Below are 27,087 nucleotides of genomic sequence, written 5' to 3' on the forward strand. Positions count from 1 at the left end.
TGAATTAATACATAAAGCAGAGACAAAACTATTTACTTTTGCAGATGCACAAGTATGAAGGCAGAGGACCTATAACGTAGGTCAGGCCTGGGCAAGTCCCCTACAAGAGCTGAAATGGGGCCCTGAGTCTCATGGGTGGAGGGAGGGTCCCAGGTGAGGCTGTTCAGGGCCATTAATGCCCATTAGTGCTCTCAGGGCACTGATCTTCAGCTGCTTATCTATCAATCAAGTTGGGTTTTTTCACCAGAGAGTTTTTTAGAAAGCATACTTTTGGGATCCCTTCTCACAAAATTATATTCCTTGATTCATAATTTCCTATCTTGGTTCAAGGGGAAAAAGGAGCTAAAGTAAAAAAAAATGTACCTAAGGATACAACATCTTTATCATCGACAGAATGATAGAAACCTTATTGCTTTCCAAAAAAACCTGGTAACTAACACAGAAATTAAATTCACCACAGCAGTTATAATGTAATGACACAGTGTAATAAATTTCAGATACTACACAAAGCAGCTCAGGTCATTAGAATCATTTTTCATAGCTTTAATTGCATTTTTTCATTTAGTCCAGGTCATCAGTATATCTATCCACCTTCTTCTCAAATGACTGCTTCTACTGAAAATAGATGGCTCAGAGTTGAGGTTGGACTTTATTCACCTTTTGGATGGATCAGCTGCTCTTCCATGCATGCCTGAGTCACCGCAGACACCTGCCTGTCCCTCCACAGGCATTTCCAAATGAAATGAAAGAGAAGAAAACACCAAGAAATCAAAGTCTGATGAGCCTTTTTGTTTGTTAGCCCAAAAACTATTACCGAGCTTCCTCTTCTGTTGGTTCCTGCTCAATCAGGGTTAGTGCTGTGAATAGTGCTGGTGAATAATGACTCATTTATGAGTAACAGCCTCGCTGTTCTTCATGACAACTCTTAGTAAAAAGTCACTTAAGCTTTGAAATTGTTCCTGTTTCCATTTTTTCTTTTTTTGTTGTAATATAATATTCAACTGAATAAACAAGCAATTTCAAAAATGGTTTATTTTTTGTTAGGCAGTTGAAATCAAAATGATATTTGGTTTATAATGTAATTACTAGATGAGAGAAGGTTATTCTACCTGTTTTCCTATAAGAGATGAACATGGTCTCTGTCATAGCTTACGTAGTATATTTTAATTTTGTGTACTTTCAAACAAAGAAGAAAAGAAAAAGCAGCAAGTACGAGGTGAACTTGTAATCAGTAAAATTGCGAAAGTGTAGTCTCAGTATATATTATATTGAAATAATTGCACGAGGGTAGTGTGTTATTGTAAGTCTTCTATATCTTTATTTATTTTAACTGCCTTTGAAGTTGGTAGGTACTCATCTACAAGCAAGAAAAGGAGCCAACTGTCATGACTGTCATGTTTTTAGCTTATTTTGTGGGGTTTTTTTTCAAGAGTAATTCAGAGTTTCTAGTGCTTTTTGCATGAACTAGACAGACTAACAAGTGCTGTTCCTATAACAGAAATCCCTACTCTGAGTGAACTGCAGGCACATCTCATTTTGGCACAAATGAATTCTACATTTTTAAAGAATGGACTTTTGAAATGGAGGTGTCCTCCAAAATGCGGAACCTTAAAAATATACCAGGGATAAAATAAATTTAGGATCAAAATACTGAGGGTTACTTATTTTCGAGGTGAATGTAATTACAGCTAAAATAGAGAATTAGGTATAAAAATCTCTATACAGCTGTCAGAAACAGAGTAATTTTGGCATAAATTTTGATCAAATAAAATTAATATCATATGTTATAAGACTGCGTTCCAAAGCACACTTACACTTGGGTAAAATTATTCATAGTAATATATAGGTCACCATAACAGCGGTTAACAGCATAGAAGCTCAGCAACACCCAAACCAGCACATTTAGAAAAAGCATTGCAGTGTGCTATATGTAAGATAAGGACGTTTCCATGTGATATGCTTAATTTTCATGATTTGTATTGCTCTTCACCTACACAACTGCCTTCCTATCTCATGTGTTATGTTTGATAGAGGGTCCTCCTACAAAATTAAGCAATGAAAATTAATTGCTCAATGAAACATAATTGTTCATGTTCATCAACACAAGGCTTTGCCTACAGAGACAGACAGTTACAGGCAAAGCAGTATGCTAGAACTGCTAGGAAAGGCACAGATCTTGTCTGTGATACATATTAAAAAAAAAAATCAATATTTTAAGTTTATTAGCCCTGAGTATAAAATCAGACATTCATATCTGAAATGAGTCTCTGTAAGGATACACGTGGCTGTAACACCTCCATAAGCACAAAGAGAGGGTGCCAAAGTCTTGTCAGGCCTGGTTGTTGCTGCTTCTGACTTGACAAGTAATCTAAACCAGGTTTCTAAATGCTGATGGATTTTCTCCCATACCACCCAGGTTACCTTTCTTCTACAGCAGTGCTCCTACTGTAGTAACAATACAATAAGGTAATAATGCTTCCCCTAGTCTCCTGAAATAGAAAAGCACTCTTTTCATTCACAGAATCACAGAATGATATGGGGTTGGAAGGGACCGCTGGAGATCATCTAGCCCAACCCCCCTGCCAGAGCAAGTCCACCTAGAGCAGGTTACACAGGAACTTGTCCCGGTGGGTTTTGAACGTCTCCAGAGACAGAGACTCCACCACCTCTCTGGGCAGCCTATTCCAGTGCTCTGCCACCCTCAAAGTAAGGAAGTTTCTCCTCATGTTTAGATGGAACTTCTTATGTTCAAGTTTGTGCCCACTTCCTCTTGTCCTGTCACTGGACACCACTGAAAAAAGACCCCTTCCTCTTGACTCGCACCCTTTAAGTATCTATAGGGGTTGATCAGATCCCCCCTCAGCTTTCTCTTCTCCAGACTAAAAAGACCCAAGTCCCTCAGCCTTTCCTAACACCAAAGAAATAATTTGGGAAAAATTTCATAATCCATGCCAACCTAGGTTATCTCCACCTTCTGAAAGTACCTGAATGAAAACGATGCAGAGAGCTCTCATGTTTCTCTTTGTAGGGGCAAAGTCATCAAGACCTCATGCTCCCAGTCCTCACTGAACCTATGAATCAGGAATGTTTATTGAGGACACTGGGAACACTTAATTAGCCCAGGATTTTAGAGAGGCAGTACGAAGGGAATGACCCAACCTGGAGGAGAGCAGCCCAAGCAGGAAAGTGTGTCTCTTGGCAGGCAGCTCTTTACACCTGTAGTGCAATAACCTTAATTCTAAGTAATAAGGCAGAATTTATTTTTTTTTAAGAGACATTGTAACACAGCTTAACATAGACACGTGTTCACATAGCCCATCTTCATTAACACAAATCTCTTTTCCCCTCTAAGAGGTGTCTGTGTTTTCTGCAACATCAAAACTCCAGTTTCCCAGAGAGCCCATGAAAGTTAAACTAGGTAGTCTCATGACAAAGCTGTCAGTATCTGGCTTTGTTAATGAGACTGCTATCCTTCTTGCATCCTCCCTGAAACACAACCTTACCTATTTTCAGTCTTTTGATACAGTTTTAAAACATATCAGAAAGATAATTCTTTATAATTCCAAATGTTTTTATTGTGGTGTCAGAGACAGTCCAGGTTCATAAATTCCTTCTATCAGAATATTAAGAAATAGCTTTCTCCCTTTCAAAACAGCAGTAGAAGCAAAACAACAAAAGTGAATTAATTCCTACTGCAAAAGACAAACATAAGTCTTCCTTTTCCCACTGGAATTTTGAACACATTAGTTTGCTGTTCACCCAGGAATCCCCTCCAGTTATGCACCCTCCATCCTACTCTTTCAACTAGAAATGATGAAACATTTGTAATAAATACATCCCAAAAAGGCAGTTTATTGTTGTTAAAATAATTGGAAATCTACATTTCATAACTCATTGACATGTTTCTTATTATCTGTCATAGAATGCAGAAAGTTACATATTTATGACCAAACCTGGCAGTGCTCTCCAGATTTATATACCAAACACAATCTCTTCCAATTTACAGCTTCAGTCAACACATTTAATACGGTGCATACATTTCCAATTATTCTTCCACTGTAGCAAGGCAAATACCAGCTAAGATGCAAATTAGCTGCTAAACATACAACCCAACCCCACACCCAGAGCTTTTGTTAGATCACTCTGGAGAGGAATTTATAGATCAAGTTAGCTGACTAGTAATTGACTTATTTTAATTTTTTATAGCTTTATTTTGCCAAAACCAGGAACACATCTGTTTTAGCTAATTCAAGGTAATTCACTTAAATTATTATTCAGTCTGAAATGACTCAGCAGTTTCAAGGACTGTTCCTTATGTACACTGTCTGTGGGACTAATCTCATAATCAACATCAGAAAACTCAGCAATTTAACAACCAAACTGTTAAAGCATTGACAATTTTTGAAGGTCTTGTCTTAGACTTAACCTAAACCTGGGAGTGGGAGGAGGCATTCTTTCCAATCTTCACTGTATCAAAACATGAATATTAGAATATTTTCTGTAAAATGCATATGACAGTATCAATATACCAATTAACATGACCACTTAAGAGAACTTTTGCCCTAACTACTAAGATGTGTATTACCCAGATAGCTGAACTACTCCACAATTGTCTCTGGTGTTCCTCACCCAGAGTAATATTTTATCACTTATGTCTACTATATTCTAAAAGCATGGTTTCCTGAAAAATACCTGAAGACTAATCCCATTCACTTTAGCATCAGTTCATAGTATTGACAGTCTTACTAGGAACGTGGGAGCAAGGTAGGGAGACCAGAAGAAGCACTGAACTTACCTGGAGATTTCAGTTCATTATATCATAATTCAATTACACTTTGCTTAAATTTAAACAATTTTTATAGCAGCAAAATAAATAATTTAAACTTAATAAGATGAACGGATTACAAGACCCGGAGTGGCAACCACTCAGGAAAGATTCCTACTCTCAAGGCAAAAGTGGATTTTTCTGCTTCAGAAGGAAACAAAAATAAAACTTACAAGCGTATTTTTTCCAATCATTCCTTTTCACGACAATCTCTTCCCTAATATACCAAATATTTTTTAACTTCTTTTGAAACAGAATATCTAGGCCCTTCAGCAGATCAGACGTTAATTTCAGCAGCCTGGATACATGTTCTTAACACACAAGAGGTGCTCATTAACACATTAAAACCTGAAAGATTCTTTTATTTGCCAGATATTTCAAGATACACTTCCATTGATAGATTGTAATCATCCTTATGTAAGTGTCAAAGCACATCAAATTTATACAACTGCCTCACACTTAAACCTTCTTCCAATTCATACAATTCCCTTCAAAGAACTTAACTACATTGCATGGCAATAATAAATCTAGCTGAACCTTTTCTAGCATTTGTATCATAATCTGCTTTTTCTTACTTACATATGTTTTGTCTCTTCTTTTCCACTGACAATGAAAACAATATTTTGAGGTAGCTACAAAAACTAACTTCCAGTTAGAAGAGTAGCAACCTGTGGCTCAAAACAGTTGTGTTTTATTCCCAATTCTTTCAGTGACCTTCCTGCAAACTAGGGCAAGTCACATCAAATCGCTTTTTTCTTTTGTTTACTCTCTTGATTTACCCTTCTGGAAGCTCCTCTGAGAACAGACTTTCCATGTTTCCATGTGTGTCCCAAGGAGGCCTCACTCTCACTAAGGTCTTCTGGGTCTTTTATGTTAGATTCTACGTATTAAATAATGAATAGGAAACACTATTTGTTTGTAGTTTACTAATACACATGGGTGAAGTGTTAACTAACAGCCAGGATTTTCAGAATCTGATCTTGCAGGACCTGCCACAGACAAAGAGAGTACTCAACGTGGAGGGAAGATACTCAAACCCAAGCAGTTAATGTCACTGCCCTAAAGAAGAGGTCCCTGTATGAAATTTAGAAATACAGAGAAAGTAAAAAAGTGAACTTGTTTACATCTCTTCTTCCCGCCCTTGAGGGTGTGAGTAAATATTACAGAGGAAAGACCCAACCTGAAATTCTGTTTTTATCCCAGCACCAGAAAAAAAGTCTAGCTTTAATTTTTTGTGACGATGCAGTGGAGTTAAATAGTTTCAAAAAAAAATAGGAATGCAACCATTCCTTTTTAAGAAGATCTGTACTGCTGTACAAATGTTTTGATCTCAGTTATGGAATATCATGATTGTTCCCTGAAATTGTAGTAACTTCGATTTTTCCTTTACTCAACCCTCAGACTACAATTGCAGAGGAAATTCTCAGCTCATCTTCATTAAGGCAAACTATGTCGCTCTTTGCTTTCCCCATTTATTTGTCTTACCCAGGCTGAATATAATTTAAGGCATCTCTTGAGATAGTAGTGGCAGGGGGAGAAGAAACAAGGCGAGAAATACGAGAAGAAATGAGAGAGAAATCTTGTTAAATTAACCCTGTCCACAGAAAAGCTTTGAAAACAGTTATATTCTCATCTAGGCTGGGAAGGGAATATTACTTTTTGTATATAACACAATAAAGCAGTAAAATTTTAAAATGCACTTGGTATCTCAGTACTGAATTTTCTGTTATCAGTTACAATTCAAACAGCTGAACTGTTTGCCTAAGGGACATATCAGGGTTTTTTGTACCAGTTTTTGAGGCATTTTTTCCGCTACGTATGGGAGACCTGGTTCAGAAATAGCCTCAGAATCTTCTCTAATCCTCAGGCTCAAAATAAGCAAACTCTTACGGCTATATTTAATCAATGGGTTCAAGCACACTGAGTCTAGATTAATATAGTAAAAAGAAACTACCGAAAGCAAGATGTAAAGACAACTGTATTAAGATAATTTAACTGTAGTAAAAAGCTGGAAATCTTGGGTATTTTCTAAACAAAAGAAGGCAGTTGAAAGCCATTTTCAGTGAACAGCTCAAGCATCAAAATTGAGTGAATTTCAAATAGCATCACTTCCTCCACTGATGTAAATTCAGTGGCTCAAGCTTTAAAAAAGCAAGCTCCTCCCAGAGAAAATAAATAGTAATCAGCTGACATCTGATGTACAGAAAGATTTTTTAAAAGACACAAATGGGCAGGCCTAAAACATTTTAAAATGTTGTTTCAACAGAGGCATTTTTGTTAACAAATGAGCCGTGATATAAAATGGAGGATATTTCACAACCGTGAAGACTTTTTACAAGTCTGGGGCAACAAAAAGTGCTGAAATTTGGCTCAGGCAACTGCTCAAAGTAAAAAGACGGGAACCTAGGAAAAGGGATCCGGAAAGACTGCTTCAGGAGTGCCTTGTTAGCAAGGAACTATGTATAGGTTTTTGCTCAGATAGCAGAAATACTCACTGAAGAGGCAGCTGCAAAGCCTATCCAGGGCAGCCAAGAGCTGGGATGGCGAGGTGGAGTAGCACAAGCACATCGAGCATGGGATGAAGCAGAGTCAGACTGCCTGTGGAAGCGGTGGCCAAGGGACTTGAACTGCACAGCCAGCTGCTGCCGGGATCTGGCCTGGGGTAGGAGACGCCACAGGGACCTGAAAATCACAGAGAGGGCTGGGGCTGAAGCAGTGGGAAGCAAAGAGCAGCCCCACTAATAGCCTTGCCAAGAAGAGGACTGTACCTAGTTTTAGATTTCAGGAAAGCAATTTTAGGGATGGCAAATCATCTCATTGCACTGTAAATTATCCTGTTGCCCTTCCCCCTCGATAAATTACTTTTCATCAAATCAATCGATTCATGTCTGAAAGTGGAAAAAAGATAGCTAGCTTACTGAGCTCCAGACAGCCCAGTTTAATTTCCCCAAGCTTCTAGGGAAGGCTGAAGCTAGCATTTATTAGTGATCCATAAAATTTCAATTGGGTATTTTTGCTGCCAATCAAGTCCTAGAGTAACTTTCTTTATTCGCAAATCCACACAGTGAAAAGAGATATTTGATTCTTTCTTCAAACTGAAAAAAAGGCCCTTTCACTGAAAAACAAATATTGAGACAATCTAGACAGAATTCGAGCATTTTCACTTTTAAACCTTGTTGTTCCTGGCTATGTAAAACTCCTCTTCTTTACTTGCTCCTACGCCCCTTGGGCTTGAGTAGCCCATGGTGCAGTCTTGCATTCAAGCTTGACTGAGATCTAAAATAATCCAGTGGGGGGTTTGTTTTGTTTTGTTTTGCTTTAACCAAAATGCTCTTGTGCATAGAAGCCCTGGTAAGCATTTTCAGACTAAAACTAAGACTAAAATAACTATTCAAGACTAAACACAGCATAGGAGAACCTGCTGCTGTTTCTCAAAACACAGTGTTACATGTACCGCTTTTGGCAACCAACCTGGAAGTGAAGCGAAATAGGTTCTCTTTTCAGCTCATTGGGATCAAACACTTTGAACTTCCCTGGTGAGCACCCAGCACCCTCTCCTCACCTGGGCAGGCACCTTCCACTTTTCTTTTCTAGCATTTGCACTGTGCAGATTAGAAGTTGGTGCCCAGCTGGGAGCAGGTCTGATTCCCCAGCCCTTATGATCAAGAACAGAGAACATGCAGCTCCAGATCCCTGCATTAAATTCTATCACTAAATGAAACTGAAGCAAAGTACAGTAACTTCAGTGGGTGAAATGGAAATTGCCTCCGAAATAGTCTATATTTCTGAAAGTGAGTTTTCAAAGCCCCAAAGAGCAAGCCTCAGAACTACTCCAAGGAAGTTCACATGCATTGTCCTGTGGACCATAGGCACCTCGGGGCACTGGAAAACTTGAGTTTATTTCCACCTCAGTGACCTATCAACTAAAGGATGCAGTTTTTACCTTTCATAGTGCTAAACATTTGTTTGGTTTAGGTTTTGCTTAAGTGTGCCAAGAAGCAGTGTGAGCAGGATCCTCCGCAGTGGGGGTTGAGCTGGGAGCTTAGGGTGACCCAAGTGCAGGCCATGCCTCCCTGATGGGGCAACATCTGGGCCAGAGATGGTGGCAGAGTCTGCCAGCAGCCCAAGGATCACCAGATTAGGTTTGTCATATCTCTGCTAGTACTGGATTTCTTAACAGAAATCTCTGAAGCCAGAGTTTGGTTTCCACTCCCCTTATTACCATCATTTAGAAACAAGAGATAACTTCTCGTAAGACCTTGTTCCCCAACTCAACTCTGCTGAACTAGCAACAGGGTGACAAACATGTATGTGTACAAAACCTACCCAAGAACTTCATACTTATAGGATCTGTATTGCTAGGGTACCTGCACAGGAATACAGATACAAAATCTGCTAACCACTCAGAAGGAGGAGCAGAACTCACAACAGCTTGTCCAACACCCAAAGGCTTGCGTAGAAAATTAAGGCAGAATAGATAATAGCAATAGAAATTATTTTTTTAAATAGTCTTCAGTTAGCGACTTGCTCATCTAACCACCAAATAATCTTTTTTCACAGGTGTTATTTATAATCTTCTGTGAGTCTTTAAAGGCATTTCAACATCTTTCATTATTTATACAATGGTTCTTGTTACAGTTGGGTATAGGAATAAACTACAGATAAAATGTAAGCCTATGGAGTAATTTTCAGGCTCAGGTTTCTTCTACAATCTCCATAGACTACTGATAAACTACTATAGTGAAGAAAGCAGGTCCTTTCCAGTCATTTAAAACTGCTCTTATTCTAGATAACAATACTGCCCTGAAAAATGGGAGGCAAAATAAGAAAACATAAAATAGAAAACACAGACTAAAGAATCAGGTATGTGAAGTAGCAAATGTTCTTGCAATTGTATTTATTTGCAGAGGAATGAGTGGTCTCTACTAAAAAAAAAAGCCAGTGAAAGTCATAGCTGTAGCAGTTCTCTTGCTGAGGTTGGAGAAAAAAAAAAGGCTTTCAACAGAATAGAGTCAAGCTTGACAAATTACATAGTTCAAATGATAAACAGGAGACAATAACTCCAGGAGAAATCATCCTGGGCTGATGTATCGCAATCTGTTTAATATATACTAGATAAACAGATACAATCACCAAAATAAAAGACTAATTTGCCAGTTTAGCATTTCATAGCCCTTTTGCAGATGTCTGCATCAAAGAACTGTGAAAATGGCTTAAAATTTCCTTACTACAAATGACAGTAGGAATGTGTAATTCCTCACTATAGGAATGTATTCAGTGCCTCCATGACGTCTTTTCAGTGACATCCAGTTGACTTGCAGTTGTCTAATGACAATAATTTGTCCTCGTTTCAGCTGGGAAAGAGTTAATTTTCTTTCTAGTGATTGCTGTGAAAGGAATGTCAAGAATGCACATTGTTATTGTTGTTGCTAGGCCATGTTTATACTTTTCAAGGGCTCTTTTCAGCTTCATACAGATGCATTGACAGAGCAAGGAAAAAGCCAATGGAATGTTCTATACCACAGCCATCATGCTCAGTACATAAAGGGGGGTTTGCTGGAGGAGAGGACAGCGGCAGGAGGGGGCAAGGGAGTGGGTGGTGCCCGAAATCTGTGATCACTGCTTGGGAAGGTACCAGTTCACCAGGTGGTGAGAGTGACTTGCATCATTGTTATTACTGTTGTTGCTGTTGTTATTTTCCTTTTCTATTATTGTTCTGTTAAACTGTCTTTATCTCAACCCACGAGGTATTTTTTCGTTTACCTTTTCCCTCTTTTCTTGGGGAAGGGGGAGAACTGTGTGAGTAGCTGCATGGTCCTAGCTGCTGGTTGGGATTAAACTATGACAAATATCTATTCATTTGTAGGAAATACTCATCCTAACTTTAAAAACCTGTAAAGAGAATAAAGATGCATTTTAAAATATTTTATTGGTGGGCCAACAAAACAAACACTGAAAGAATAAGGGGTTTTTATATGCAAACACAATGACTTGAAAATGGAGATAAAGGATTGCAAAATGTTTGTATGTTTTTAACTAAAATCACAAACAGTTCATAATATTTCAGCTTGCTCAGTTGAAACTTAAATGGCTGTATGTTTTGGCTGTAATAAAATTGCTTCCTATATTTTTTCTTATAATCACTACTGTCTGAATAAAATTTGTGCATAACCTCCTACTGGTCTTCAAAAGGATAGTGATGCTTAAGGGTATTTTATAAATCATACAGTGGCTAAAATATAACTGTCAAAGTTAATGGGCTATGAAAACCATAAATATCTCAAAAAGTTCTTATAGGTCAGAATAGAGAGACTGGTAAAGAGACTTGCAGGTTAAAAATACATCCTTAAATATAAAATAAGTATTGAGTTCTTCATGTAAGTGTTAGCAACAAAGAGACTTTGCATAACTGACTGTACTTTGGAGGTTATCTATATGCAACCAGCATCAGTAATATTTCTGTCTTCTTGAATAGCCTGTGAGGGAAAGTTTGCTGACATGTCTTTCTTTAGATCAGCCCCATGCTGAGCACGTAAAGACAGCCTGGTGGTTACAACGCTGTTACCCATTTTTACAACAGAACAGTTCTGATATAAAATCATTTCTATAACATTAATGGATAGCACTCATGGAAACTAACAAAAATAAAATGAAGATATGCTCCAGATCTCTGACCTTTACTAAATCCCCCCCCCCCAAAAACCCAAATGCCTATTATTTTTAAAGTACATATTTTTTCTATTATTACTGTTTTATTATGTTTATTATAATAACAACTATATTATTAGTTGACATCTTAATAACTAATCTGAAGTTCTATATAAGTATAAACTACAAAGCTAACTTACAATGCCATTTAAGCACTGCCCACTTATTAATTATATTGCCTCTATTTTAATGAAAGAATAGCAAAATTAGGGATAATTTTTAAAAAGTACAAGAATTCGTTGAAAGGATTTTATAGCCACTTTTGAAGGTTCAGAATGGTTTTTTTTTCTAGCTTAGGTAGTTTATTTCTAGTCAATAAGTACTTTAAAGGTAAAAAAAGAATTGGAAACTGAAAAACTGAGAGCATGTTTTTTTCACTAAAAAGGTAGTTATGAGATGCATATGACAAGCTGAATTCTATTAGTTTTAAGATCTTGAATTACACAAAATATGCGTAGCTTTATGGTTTAATAAAGCACTGTCTTTTGAGTGCCAAACACTTTCTAATAACTCTTTTTTGTTGTTGCATATTCATCATTACATTTCATTAATTTTTATTCAAATAGTAGCTTACCGATGGTTTTAATTTTATTTCCATTTTCCTCTTAAAGTAATTCAACACAAAGTGAGAGCTAAATAAAACTTTTGAAAATTAGAAGCAGTGGGATTCATTCATAATACAAAATCTAGCAATCTGAAAAAATGTTAGGTTGGTTTTAGTCTTGTATACAGTATGTCTGTACATATTTGGGGAAAAACTGCACCGGATTTGTTTAAACTTTACATGCAGCTGTTCATCAATTTAGCAATAAACCCTAATGTTTCCTTGGGGGAGGAAAGGGGAGCAAAAAGTAAAAACTAAAAAGTTGGTATGTGAATCAATCTGTGCATGTTCTTGTGGATGTTCATCAATCTGTGGATAAAGTAGATGGTTTAAGTTACTTGAGCTAAGTCAGTCCCCACTAGTGATCTATCTGCTCTTGGAGTTATGCTTTGATACTGGCACATATTTCAGCCTCTGTAAGGTAAAGCCCATCTACCTTTCTTGGCATATATAACATAATGTGCTATGTTGCTCATTTTTTACTAATTTATTTCATATGGTAGATAAACTTTCTTTTTTAAATATATATATAAAAAATTGTTTAGTCTTAGTTTTTCAACAAATACAAACTATTTGAATTCCACAAACTGGCAGAACATGCTGCTACATATGATATTTAAAGAATTCAATTTTTTTAGCAGTCATTCAAATATTCCTTTGATGTAAGGGACTCTATGCTCACTTGCAAGGCTCTGTGTAGAGACAATGCTGCTTAGAGGAGGATATATGTGAGCAGCAGGGTAGCTGTCCTCCACTGTGATTAAAATCAGTTCCTGAGAATGAATTACTCTTTGGGCTTAAGACATCTAAAATGAAACCTTCTGTGTAAGCTGCCTGTTTCCCTGCATGCTCTGTTCTCCGCCTGGTTTCTATAATGGAAAGAAACCAGTTACATCTGCTGCCACAGACAGCCCAGATCGCTCTGAAAGGCTATGTCTGGATTATGTCTTGCAAGAGCATGTTTCAAACCAGCCACACCTAATGGAGAAGGCAAAAATGCTCTTTCTGCCTTCACCCCACTAAGTTTCAGCCGCTTTGTCAAGCACTTTTTTCTTATCATTGTTATGTGGGGAAATGCGGATGTACAGAAGTATCCATCAGTAAGTTTTACAAAAAACAGAGATTGTCCAGATGATTACTCAGTAAAGAACCGTAAATATAATTAATTTTGAAAGATTTAATGTACTCGCAGACTGGAATATAGAGGCATTAGAATCCTAATGATATTTTATTAATATAAAAATAAATCTCCTTGGCAGCCCCATGTAACTTTACACTGCCTACCTGTATTCTGTGAATGCAGGGGAAAATATAGCACAAGTAAAGCAGAATGGAAGGGACTCTAGTTTTATACAGTGCTTTTCATATGTCTGTCTAGCTAATGACATCCAAATGTGCACCTGAGAGCATCATCTGACATCCTTTGCCAGTGTCCTAAAGAATTTGCCCGCAAGTATTTTTCATTGTGTCATTCAAATGCAATTTTATTAAATAAAGGAAATATAATGGCCTGCTGACCGTTTTACTTTTGTGTGTGTCAAAAAAGATGTATTATAGTAATTAAATTGTACTTGTTGGGCCCAGTTCCTACCTATATTTCTGAGCTGATCTAAAAGTATGTGAACGACAAGAAAGAGCCAAATGATAAATAATGAGTTAGTGGTTTTATTCTAATTAGTATAATTACAGATTGGCTGTACCTCAACTATGTCTCAGGTCTTTAAATGAGTCTCAGTTATAAACGGAAATCAGCAACAATCTCTCCATCAATTTCAGGTTAAACCATCTTTTCATACCTTCGTGTGTCAAAGTGCCTTAGTATTGACTATCTTTCCCCAGGAAATGGCTGAAATTTTTATGTGAATTATTCTTTTCTAAAATTCAAGAGCTTCTATCCCCCTCTCCCATAAAAAAAAAAGAAGAAAAAAAAGAAAAAAAAAAAAAAAAGAAAAAGGACAATTAAGAACCAAAACCACCACAGAGCCCCCCTTACTGTTGTTGGCCAAACTGCCTTCTCTCTGCCCCGTCCATTTCCAGACTTTGTTCCCTTGGAGCACACCAAGATGTGACATCTAAATCCCGGTCCCTGCTGCAGACTGTGATAAAATTCCTTGAGTGCTCCATACCACAGCTCATTTCTCACTCCTGCACACACTGCCACAGTGTCCTGAACCTCCTGTGTCCTCTTGAGCACCCATGAGCTGGAGAAGAATGAGAGGAGCTGGAGCACCCAGGCACAGAGATGCCATGGGCAGCAGGATGTGGTCTCTGCCATCATCTAGCTGCTACATCTCAGAAACCATGACCCCAGGAGCAAACCAAACACCAGTTGTGTCTCACTGGGCTACCAGCCGATTGTTTTGGCTCAGAGATGCTGGATACATGCTCTGAGATCCTGCCGGTGTGACCACGCCAACAGGCAGGTATGGGATGTCCCAGGCCAGAGTGCTGGCTGACTGGTAGGAACAAAGAAAACGTTTGCTCCATTCAGACAGAAAGAACCTCCTGTGTTTCAGTTTGTGCACATTGCCTCTTGAATTCATGTAACGAGTAAAGGAGAAGGCATAAACTTATGCTTCCCTCCTGGGACTACATCCCATAATTTAAATTATACTCCAATGTTATTGACCACTCCTGCTGCAACTGCAAAGACAATGAATCCAAAACACAGTAACAGATCTCTTCCATGCAGATTTAAGAATATTAGATTATAAAGAAGCTTATAGTGAGAGGTTTTTGGAAAAGAGGTTAACGAAACATTTTAAGTTCTTTACAGTAAATTCAAAATATTTCCAGTGTTTCTTTCAAATTTGCTTTCCAACAGATAGTGCCTTCCTCATGATCTGCTGTCTCTTTGGCTGGATTTTCAAACTCCTAGCTTTATCAAATGCTGTAGAATTGGGCAATCTAATCAAGCCCTGAATATCTATCCAGTTAACTGCATCTGAAGTCATCAAAAAAACATTTGGTTAGAAAACATCAGGAAGCAGAGGACCGGGGCTGGCCTTCCAGCAGGGAAGCAGGGGCCACAGGGGATGCAAGGCCGCCAGGCAGGCACTCACCCCTGGACTGCAGCCCTGTGACACCCAGCCAGGCAAGCTGGTATGGGTATGGGCTAGAACCGAGGCCTGAGCTTGTAGCTGCCCCTAAGCAAGGGGGAAGCCCCCTTGCAGCCTGCTCCCACTCAGATCCCTCCTGCCCATAGGGCCCAGGGCCCATAGCTGCCCTCCACACCAGGGCTTGCCAGACACCAGGGCCCAGCAGAAAACTTCTGGAAAACGTACTTTCCTTGTAATAAGAAAAATAGAGAAATTCACAATTAACAGAAATGGCTCATGATGTGACCCACAACATTTTTCTCCTCCTAACACAATTAAATTGAATTCACAAGTGTTTGCTATGAGTTTTGTTTACAAAATCTGGAATTGGAAATCTCTGCATAAGATGTGCAACATACGAAATTAGCAAAAAGGTGACAGGCAGGCTGCTGACTGAGTAATGTATAGAGTTCCTTGTATCTATTTGCCTTTGTGTTTTAATCCTGATGACCCCATTCACAGGCCTGGTGCCTCTCTGGTATGTACTTACACTAGAATTACATCTCCTGCTTTCAGATAGTGCCTGCCTTTCCTTCCTCTGCAGTATAAATACTGCGTATGAATTATATATATATAAAAACATATATATATATAACATGCATTCTTTAATGACCACATATCCTCACTGATATATAGAGTTCTCTAGAGAACAGTACTATAAAACTCCAAGAAATGGTATCACCTTTAGTTTAGAGCCATGTGAGGACCATCATCAGGAAAGTATGCATTTTGCTTTACATTAAAGCGGTTGTGAGAGAGAAAACGTAAATTGGGAGCTGTATTTATATCCTCTGCCTTCAAAAATGAACAAATGATCAATAAACTCAAAAATTACATACAGAGACAAAATATTTTTTACATTTTGCTTATAAACTTTTGAAACTAACTACTGCAACATATGAATCGATTCCAAGACCTTAGGAGGATTCTGCAAGTATTAGCCATGTATAATGAATACATCCAGAAGTGTAACAAAACAAATAGGCAAGCATAAAATCCAACAATTTTCACCCAGGTCACCTAACCTTTCAAACATCAACTCTTCTGCCAAACAGGTTCCAGAATTACTTTAAACACTGAGATAACAATACTTTTATGTATGCTAACAGACTTTAAAAAATTGTTTCCAGACTACAGTACTATAGTATTAAACTAGTTTATTAAGTGAGTATGCTCTCTTCAGGCAGTTTACCTCATCTGCATTTTAATCTTCCATTTAGTTGTCCTATTAAGACAGTAAATACATTTGCCAGAATTCTACATTAGAAGATAATATCAGAATACTTAAATTACTAAATAAAAGCAATAAAATATAAAAGGTACAACAGTAAAACTAGAAGTCATTGACACTGCTTTGGTTAAACTAAGAAAATACAACCTTTGAAGAATAGCAGTAATTATAATACCCAGCTCTTGCATAGTCCTTTCAACCAGCAGGTCACGAAGCACTATGCAAAGGAAGTGCATCAATACCTTTGCTTTTCAGATGAAGAAAGTGGCTCAGAAAGAGAAAATAACTTCCTAAAGTTGCCCCACATATTGACCTGGATGCGTGAATGAGTATCTTGAGTCTGAGTACAGTATTAAACTAAAGAGGCCATGCTCCTTTACCAAAGATATGTATGAGGAAAAGCAAACAGAAGCAGCTATAATTACTGGTATGCTTTCAGATTCAGCTTGTCATAGTATGAGTTTTAACTCATTTCACTGTCCTCAATAAAAACAATCTAAGGTTTTTTACGTAATGAAGACATTATGAGGATACTGCCTGCTCAATGGAAAACTTCCTTTGCACACAACTACATAGAGTGACACATAAAGACAGTCACACTGAAGAAGTCTAAGTTGTCATTAAGTAACTCACTTTATTCTGGATATATTGTGCTGTGAAATATAAGGCACTATTACCAAAGAGACCCCTTAGGTTGGCAATTATAGTAAGAAAAATCTGGCATGGGTTGGCCGTAGAAAAGTTAATAATTATTCTCAGAGATAATGGAAACTATCAAGAATGCTGTAGGCATTACGTAAAGTTCATAATTGCAGGGAATCCCTTCTTATCACAATGACTTTTATTAAAGAAAATAGACAATCTGGGTACAAGATACTGAATTCAATTGAATTGACTACATGGAACAACAAGGGATTTGCTTGCAACATGCCTAGGCTTTCATTTTGGGAAGCTTAGTCCTTATTTGCTATAGGCATTCGTTACACTTGAGCTTGTGATCAAGTCTCCATTCAAGTCCTCTTTGTCAGCTCTATCATATTTATTTATGCATACAATATGAAATAAATGAATATAACACATTATTTATAAAATACATACCAGTACATTTTTTTGTCTGTTTTCAAATTTCTGTATTTGGGGGAAATCTTCTGTCAAATACTGTCTAGGAGTATATTTTAACACCTTTGGTAATGATAACTTGATGTCATTAACTTTGGAAATGACAATACAGATGACATGACTTTCTTTGGTCTTATGACACCAAAATGGAAAGACATAGAAATGCTCCAGAGACTAGCAGACACACTTGAAAAAAAAAAAAAAAGAAAAAGAGAAAAACATGTCAGAGTTGTCTACCAATTCCTGTGGAAGAAAAAGCCATGAAGAATGCATAAAATGATTGTCATTTTATTCCAGACTTTCCATAGCTCCATATCAGTGAAATCACTGGAAGGAGAAAGAAGCGGCTAACGTGTAATTGTCACTCCAGTGAACACATGGTATAAAAAATATGACTGATCCCTTTAGACAAGGGAAATCTTCTCTAGGAACATTTAGGCGGAGGGACCATTACGTCTGAATCCTTCTGACACATGCATTAAATCACTCTGCTCATTGAAAACAACTGCTGAAATCTGATGGGGAAGCCGGGGCTTGTCTCACACATTTTGTAGTATGGACTGAGTACCATTCCTACCAGCTTCCAAAAGTCTTTCTGCACCAGAACTGTAAGGTTAAGGCTCTTTGAGAGCCATCAGTAATGCATTTCCCTAAGAACAGCTCTCCACCACATTCTAGGGAACGGTTGTAAATGATGACATCAAACATACAAATCAAATATACACATTTCTGTACTTGCCCAAGATGCAGATTTCTCCTCTTGTCATGGCCTGCACTTCTACCTTCTTAACCACAAAACACCTGTTTTTTCCAGAAAATTCAGTATTGTAGCAGCACTAGCTGACCACTCACAGGGGAAATGATTTTCATGTGATTATTCTACACAGACGAATTACAAAACATGGACTGTGTTTTTCTGTCATCCAATACACTTTTACCTTAAAGAAGATCAATAGGACTCTTTTCAGTCATCACAGCATCAAACACCAACTTCTTAAAAAACAGGGGTGTAGAGTGATGTTGCCTGGTCATCATACTACATGAGACAACTGGTGCAGGGAAATTGTAAGAGTTTAAGGAACCTCCACTGAAGAAACTACCTTTTCCAGTCACTTAACAACTTAATCATGCAACACAATATAGATATGTTATGCCAAATTCATGTACCATAGCAAAGGCATATAATCTGTTTCAATTATCTTTGCATGGATACAGAAGGAAAATAAAAACAAACGTAAAAGAGGAAGAGTAAATACATAAAATCAGAGGTAATGATTATTTCAGGGAAATTATAATAGAGAAACTGTCTATAATAGCAGAAATCATACTCCACATGCTAGTGAATATGAGCTTACTAGCTCATATTCTTCTGTTCTATCTCTGATACTTACACAATTTTATATGTTATTTTATGATAAAGACCACAATAACTGAAACATCTAGTATTAAATTACACATAAACACATTCCATTTAGGAAAACAGTGTCTGGCGTATTAATTGCAATATAATTTAATGTAAGGGGTATTGCTGTATTTAACACTATACTTAAGAACGGGAGAGGAGAACCAAACGCTATACAAAAAAACGCCATTTCACCTATATGCTGCTGTTTAGGAGGTGACTATCATCATCTCATTCAGACCTTGTGACTCGCCTCCCAGAGATACTCAGAAACACCCAGCTTTCTAAGCCTAGCATCGTAACTGGATTTCAGGCCACCTGTGTGCACCATCACTGTTCAATCACAATGTGTACCTTGGTCAGGTTTAGTAATATTGCATGACACCTGTACTGATAAGCAGAGAGCCTAATGATTAATTTCATATTATAAGGCCACTTTAATTAATAATACATTAGCTCATTTAAACACTGATGATTATATTGACGTTCGGAAAAATAACTTTCCTTCTTATATTCAGCCTCTCTACTTCATACATTAATTCTTCACAGCAAAGTGTTTCACTAATATTGACGTAATTTCTTCTGACTAGGATTTTCAAAGATACTTACGGTTGTTATGTGCCCAGTCTCCTATAGCTGAGTTTGAAGCACTTAGTTATAATCTTTGACAAGCCCAGCCCAGTACATCATGTAAAATTAATTGAAACTCCCAGAAAACGTATTTGAAGTTACCATCCACCAGTTGTTGTAGCAGAATATTTGTATCTGACAATGCCACTATCACTTTGTTTTGTGTGAAAACAAATTTTTATTTACCTGACTTTAGCCCATTATGTTATGACAAATCTCTGGCTCTTACCAAAAACCCCTTCATGACAAAACTGTATCTTTAGTCGTTGCTGAAGAAACAGTGAGTGATTTCTCTTGGGATGCCTTTTTAAGCAGCCATAGCAAACTAGAGAATTATTGCTCATTTTCATTCTTGACTTTCTTCATGGCCTCGGGGAATACATTTGTTCATAATCATCTGTCATTAATAGGATATTAGTGCCCCATTTTCCTAAATGTACATACTGTGTCTCTCCTCTCACAGCATCTTCCTGCACAGTATTATGCAGTTGTAACATATAGTCTCTCACCAGCTACCATAACACAGAAATAAATAATCTTCCTATGTAGCAATACCATGCAAAGTCAAAATTGACTAAACCTTAAAGCAGCCTTCAACTTCCTGGTACAATTTTTCATCAGCAAATTGTTGTGCATGTCTTTTTGGCACTCAATAAATCTCAAATTTCCTTTAAGTTATAATTTTATTGTTTTAGTTTAAATATATGTCACCTCCAAAATGTATGTAACTCTGACCAGGGGAAAAAGCTGCACAAGTTATTCCTATTACTTGTGGTAGACAAAGACCATGGGTTAGGAACCACAGGATTTCCATCTCAACATGAAGAAAAACTTTACTTTGAGGGTGACAGAGGACAGGAAGAGGGTGCCCAGAGGGGTTGTGGAGTCGTCTTCTCTGGAGATATATTCAAAACCTGCCTGGATGTGCTCCTTCCCAGCCTCCAAGCAGGAGGGCTGGACTAGACGATTTCTAAAGGTCCCTTCCAACCCCTGTAATTCTCCGATTCGGTGTTACAGACTAATATTAGAACAACAATTAAAATGATTAGGTGCAGGTTTTATGATAAGCCTAGGGCATCTGTGATGCTACTGTTGTGTAGATCACTGTGCTGGCCTTTTTGCCTAGACCCTTTCCATTTGCTGGGCACTGGTTGGTTTTTCCTCTCCTCCCCGATGCCCTCCTGGAAACTGGAATGATGCTACTGCTGTCAATTCAGTGCTCCAGCAGCAAGGAGTAAATTTGTGAGCTCCTTTCTCCTGCACCTTTTTTCCCCATGCCAGTAGTGCTTTTCCTTCTCTGATAGCAGCAAATGTGAAGTTGGTGAAGGGGCCCCGTGGGGCATACATAAGCAAAAGAGCTGTGCCGAGATGTATCCACAACTTGTATCTTTGATCTTACCAACTTTTACCTTAAAGGAGATCAATAAGACACTTCACAGTCATCATTGCAACAAATACCAAAATGTTAAAAAATGGGAATCCAGAGTGATATTCCCAGATAAAGCCTTCGTGACTTGTATTTCCTGCTAAAGCTAATGTGAGCTGAAGTAAACTCACTAGTCATATCTACCTTTTCTCTTCCGTTATGAAAAGTGATTATCTTTTTAAAGATAAAAGGCAACTGGCATATTCAATATCCAAACTTATCTATTCCTGACTTTCAGTCCTAGATTAGACTTCACTGAATGTTGCAGAACGGAAGGTGATAACGTAAAGTATTAACTAAATTAAATGATTGAAGGTGATGAGAAATATAAGCTAACCATGGAAGATAATGCATATTTCTTAACTGGGACTATCTAGGCAAAAGCCCCACAATTCTTGTATTCTTACATTCAAGAATTTAGAAAACATGGATAAAATAGTTGTAATACTTGCAAATAGCAGTTGCAAAATAAACAGTTGTTAGTATCCTCTTTAAGGTTATAAGCAGTGCTTGGTATCTCTCCAGATGCAACTGCAGTTTCAGTGCTCAACTTCATCACGTCTTCTGAAATAATCTGTCTGGATCTCATACATAACAGTATATCCACACTTCGTTCCCCAGTCCTTCCTTCACATGAGGTAAAGAAACATTTTTCAAGGGGCTTGCTATAGACATTGATGTAGTAAAACATTTGGTGAAGGACCATACAGGGGGCCAAAGCTTTGTATATGCCTCTTCTGCAAGGCACTGCAAACTTTGGCTTTAACAGTTCAGAACTCCTGCTGAGGATCAACCAGCATGAAAATCTTCCATTCAATCTTTGTCACATTAGTGTTATATGTTTGCATAAAACCAGTGGTTTATAAAAGCCACACAAAATTTATCACACCAGGTATAATTCTAGCCTTGATTCCTGCGAGGACTTTAAAACATTCTTGACTCTTCCAGAAAGTCCTTCATCAGAAGCACCAGGCACTGAAGACCTCAAGAATGACATGGAAGCCAAAGCTATCTTTCTCTATACAGCTAAGTGTAGCCATTTCAGAAAAATTTGGGGTGTTTTTTGAAGGAGAGGTTGAAGCTGTCACTGATACATACACCGTTGTTTTCCCTTCCAGGCTGCTTTTGCTATTGACATATCTGAAGTTATCTAGGTGATTATGTAACCAAAGAGATTGTACCAAGGCTTTGGAGGCTTGCCGCAAGGGAGCAAAAAAAGCATTTTCCACAGATACATCAGGGCAAGCCATCTGAAATAGTATATTGTGCACTGAAGGCACAAGGTTAGACTGCAAGCGTTTTTTCTCTCCCCCGTCCCCCTTTTTTCTTTTAATTTAAAGTGAAAAAGGTCAGTTTGAAATGGTTGGTAAATCCAAACCCAGATGATAAATTTCCCTGACTAAAGCAGCTGGCAGACTTGAGCTACTGGCAGCCCTCACCACTTCTGGAAAGATAACTCCGTAAATTCAAGGGTAAAACTCTATCTGTGATGTGGCAGCCTACATTTGTCCAGAATTATTCTTTGTTCTTAGAGAAAAAAAGAAAAAAAGAAAAGGAGATTCTGTCACCTTACCTTCCCTACTCTGCATAAATTCCAGATTTCTAGCTTACTATATCATTAATAAGTTCTTCTAATAAGGAGGAATATTAAAAATATACACATCCCATGAAACTGTGAGCAGTAGCACAACTTAGTGCTTTTATGGCATCACCTTCCTAATAAAACAAGCAAGGCTTTGCCCTTTTCCTTCCCATTAGTGGCATTATCCATACAGTCCTGAGAGGAATAAGAGCCACTGCAATGACCAAAGGCTATGCGTTCTAAAAATCATGATGAAATGACCATCCAAAAACTTGCAAGCAGCTCACTCCCAAGTGGGTGTGAAGGAGAAGAGCACACAGTGCTCGGGGGGAGATTCACTTGTCCTCATCAGGCTGACTTTTGAGAGTTAGTGGAAAGATCTTTAAAAATACCTGCCTTTAAAGAAGCAAGGACATTATTTGAAAGCACCTGCTGCTGGTCTGCAAAGGAAGCCTGGAGTAACCAGCTCAGCTTTCAGCATTTTAGACAGCTCAGAGCCAATTAACCTCCCTGGAATCTGTCCATCCTCTCTCAGACTCTTCCTCCTCCCGCAGCCTCCGCTGAACCTGCAGTTGTGCTCCTGAACTGGTAGATCAAGTTTTCAACACCGAGAAGAGTTATGCCACACTCTCGCTATCTATAGGGCTTTTAAGATATTTGGGGGTGTGATACCCATAAATCTCTGTAAACACTGACCCAGGACTCCAGAGGACGCTGCAGAGGCGGTGGAGAAAGGTCAAATGCGGCCTGCATCCATCATTTGCAGCTTCACAGAGCGTGATGAGGCTCCTCTGCTTTTCAAAAGCAGGGCACAATGAATCTCTCCCAGAAGTATACCTTAACCCCTCTCTTGCAATTGAAGATATGCAAGGTATTCCGCTTTTACCAGTTGTTTTTACACAGAACTCATTCTGACAGTATGGTAATGAAAAACTATAAAACTATAGACAGGGAAAGGAAGAGTGATGATTTAATGGATAGTAGTGATACTACTATTACCCGCATATACAGAATAGATATAGTGTAAGAAAGGACCCATTCTTTTTAGCGTCTTCAAGCAAAAGTTTTATCCTTTATTTATAAACCTTTCACCCAATACTCTGAATGCCATATAAAATAATAAAGAAACACTGCCTGTTAAATAATCTCTTCAGAGTAAGAAAATTACAAAATATATACTTTTTAAAAAAAAAAAAAAAGAAAAGAGAGAATGAAGCCACTGAAGAAATTTTACCATAACTAAAGGACATATAGCAGAGGAATGCCAATTTATACCAGAAGAAGCAGGTGACATTATATAACTTTCATTTGCCTATGATTAGTATCCCCTCCTATATGGTAAATATCTTCTATTAATTCTCTTTGCTGTGTAAAATTTTATCTAATTTGCTTCTGTTTTGTCAAGAAGAAATAATTTTCAGCAGCCAAGAACCTGGTGAGAATTTTTTAGTGAGAGAATATTTAATAGCTTCTGTGTGCGAAATTGTAGGTCAGAATTCAATGTCTGGCCTTTAAATAAGTCGTAAGAGAGCAGTGTGAGTGACTCTCAGTACTTTCAGAGATACCAAATAAATATAAGGTCATATTGTTTTTTCTCGAACAGGAAATAGCTCATAGAAATCTTGAACTCATTTTTTTGTAATATCTTATTAAATTATGTAATATCCAAACTAGAAAAAGAGCACATTTTAGATAAGCATACAATATTGCAAAGACAGATCTTTGCAGCGAAATATTACTCACAGTATTAAAATACAAGCAAAAGAATTAGAATAAAAAAAATCAGTGAGAATGTGACTAAATCTATACTGACAAAATATTTGTAAAGGAAAACATCAGCTAAGTAATTTGGAACTCTGCAATCATCTCAAATATTGTTTTGGTCATTTTTAAGTATATCTGGAGAAATGGTTAGCTTCACAATTAGTTTTAAAACAGGCTTAAGAGTCCTTCACTCCTAAAAGAGAAGACTGAAAAAACATGTTCTTTCTTTCTTTGATGCTGTCAAGCCCCACAGGTTTATAGCTTAATGAGGAAGAAAAAGGTCCTTCCTTGCACATGTACCCTATGAACATTTGTCACTGAGAAGTGACAAGCAGCTTGCCCAGAAACAGTCCATCTGACATTATCCAGTTTGCCCCATATCTCTTAGAATTGCTGACTGTTTATGAAGGTGTCTTTGATTAGCTACCCTTCCCATAACTAACCTTCCTTATTACTAGGCATATGATTTATTTTACTTTCTCAGACTGTAGCAAAGTTGCTGAAGTAGCGTCACCACTGCTCATCGCCAGCAGAAACTCAAGCCAGAAGATGGCTTTTGCTGGTTCTGGGCCACGTTCACTCTGTTTGCGTGGCAACAAGCCACTGTCACATGCCAAAGAGCAGTAAGCCCCAGGGACACCAGGGCAGGCACGTAGGTTGCGCAATGTGGGAGAATGGCTAGCTGAGAAGGGTCACGTAGACATGATCCAGCTGGCCGAGCAAAAGCTTGAGAAACATCGGATTCAGCCCCCGTAACTGCTGGGCTGGTAAGGACACCTTGTCCTTGACTATAATTGTTGTATGATAACAGAGAGGTTGCAGCTGCTCAGGCATGGGAAAAGAGGATGAAAGTAACTGTAAAGAAGGAACCAAGGGCGGAGTTGATCTTTCTAAGAACTAACCAATCATGAGCTTAACTTTTGTAATATGTATGAGCTAATTATGTTAGGACATAAAAGGCAACTGCGTGAATCAATAAACGAAGCTTGCTGATCACTCATATTGAGTGGCCCTGTCTTCCCTCCGTCGTGACAGCGCAATCTAAACTGATGCCCACTAAATGTGCTGAAGGCAGGAAATCTGACTGCAGAAGAGGTATTCAGCAGGAAGAGGCAGCAACCTCTCCTCAGATGAAGGTCATACAGAGGATAGCCAACCCCAAAAACTAAGCAACGTTGGCTTTGGAATTAGGATAAAACAGGATCATTTAGGTGCTGAGTTACTATACATCTCTTCCAGCTTTTCTAGATATCGCAGGAAGCTAAAAGCTGTCTTCTAGAAAGCCCTGAGGCATCTTTCCCATGGTATAATGAAGTTCAAAGTTCTAAATTCAAAGGACTGATTATTAACCCGCAGAAGACCATGTATGCAGGTAGCATCCCTTTAATGACAGTATCATAGTCTGCTCTGCTATATTGACTCACATCTTGAAAACATATCAGTTTGATTTCATGCTACATACAAATGGTGCAATTTCTTGCACTAAGAAAGGTTTTTGGTTTGGTTTTTTTTTTGCCCTGTGTTTTCAGGCTGATTCTCTACTGAAGGGGGAGAGTTATATAATGCCACTATTTATCCCTGTCAGCTTTCTCCTAACATTTTTTACTCCCTTGGCCAATTTCAATAATTGTGACCGAGGCAAAGGTCTCAGGGATGAGAAACAGGTGACCGAGAGAAGGCAGAGAAGTGCCCCACGGGGAGGGGACGGAAAGCAGAAAGGGAAGGGATGAGCTCTGTGATTCTCCCTCTTGCTGCAGGCAGGGCAGGCAGCAAGCACTGCCCAGCAAGACCCCCTTGGCGCAGACTCAGGCACAGGACCTGTGACCAATGGTTTGGCTGGATGGAGAAGGCAACTTGGTGGGAAGAAGAAGAAATAACAGGAACGGCGGGAGATACGGCAAGGCGAGGTGTAGGTATGCAGACAAGGGTTAAAGGAGGACACAACAGGGGCCTAGGATTACTCAGGGGGAGGCAAACGACACAGATTAAAAGTCATTAATTCTGCTGCTCTTGAAACAATTGGGCTTTGGGGGAGCTGTAGAGGGGAAGTGATTTCACTGTCAGGGTGACTACCTAATAGAGGGCATAGATGTTTGTCTATTAAGAAATTAACAGATGAGGATTAAGAGCACAGGAAGTTTATCAAAGAATTGAAAAGAAGTTGGGGGAAGTCTCACTGGATAAACTCTTCCTTTGCTGCAGAACACACTCTCTATTCTGCCGAGGTCCTTTGCAGAAACAAACCAATTGCAGCCCCCACTCAAGCACACAAAAATATAATGAATCTTTCCTTTTCCCAATTGCCACCTTCTCTGATGAACAGAACTATCACCTCTGGATAAAGGATAGGGATTTTCTGAAATATGTCCTTGAGGTAATAAATGTCATCCTCTCTGAAAAGCAATCTCACCTCAAGATAACTAAATCTTTTTTCCATTTATCAAATATCAGAAAGATAACTATTCTTACTTTCTATTTAAATTCCTCTGCAGAAATTGAATTCTCGCCTCACGAATAAAGATTGCTGCAATTATTTTCTCAAACAGTAAGCACCATTCTGGTTTAAAAAAAAAGCAGCAGGGGTTGAGTGGAAGAGCATAATCTGTAGACTGGGAGAACCAAGCCATTTTTGTCCATATTTTGTACTCTAGAGGAACTCAGGTATCATGTTGTGGGGTTTTTTTTTTTCTTTTGTTTT

The sequence above is a fragment of the Numenius arquata genome, chromosome 4, assembly GCF_964106895.1.
Source record: "Numenius arquata chromosome 4, bNumArq3.hap1.1, whole genome shotgun sequence".
NCBI lineage: Eukaryota > Metazoa > Chordata > Aves > Charadriiformes > Scolopacidae > Numenius > Numenius arquata.